We start from the raw sequence: 872 nt of genomic DNA on the forward strand, positions 1-872 counted from the left end.
TTTTAGCTCATAAATATTGCTATTTCTTGGATAGTCGGATACCGACACCGCGTTGATAACGACGGTCGACGATTAACAAATAATACAAACTTTGATAGTTATTGCCTATTAGTATTTCATTTAACGTGACGTCGTGATTCAATCAACTCATTCAAACTTATTATAATCTATACTTACATATTACATAGACACATAGTAATATAGTTAGCTTACAGGAGGTAGGTAATTAAAACTGTATTTGTTTAAACTTGTAAATTTGTAACCATCTCTTTTGATTTCTCTAATAAAAAAAAAGAAAAGTACGTTGTTATCACCAATAAGCTACCAATAGGTAAATATTATACAATAAGTTATAGTATTGGTTAGTAAACTAGTGTCGCATACTTGAAATTTAAAATATTTTATTTTTACATTAATTTATATATATATATAATATATATAGATAAAAAAAAATAACTACAAACAAAAGGCCGGGCACACTCAAATGTAAAACTCTGGGTCCGCCTATGTAAATATCTACCACCTCTAAGCACATGCTTGTGGTGGCGGTAGTCCGCGGTAGAGAGTTATACCTTAATGTTATACCTAAACATAATATGAACAATTTAATTATAAATAAGAAGAGTGGACAAGAACTGAATAATCAATCTATACAATTAGAATACTTATAACTAATATTAAATTACAATAGTTAGATATAATTCTTTATTATTTATTCAAGTACCTATTAATAATAACCAAGTATGATTTTTTTTTTTTCATTTTCATAGTAATTCGCCTGCCGCAGCGAAGAAGGTATCGTATCTCTGTTTTTACAATTTTTTTTTCTCAAGTTGTCATAATACTATTTGTGTGTAGTTCTCGCCAAACTG

The sequence above is a fragment of the Acyrthosiphon pisum genome, chromosome A2 (genome assembly GCF_005508785.2).
Source record: "Acyrthosiphon pisum isolate AL4f chromosome A2, pea_aphid_22Mar2018_4r6ur, whole genome shotgun sequence".
Classification (NCBI taxonomy): Eukaryota; Metazoa; Arthropoda; class Insecta; order Hemiptera; family Aphididae; genus Acyrthosiphon; species Acyrthosiphon pisum.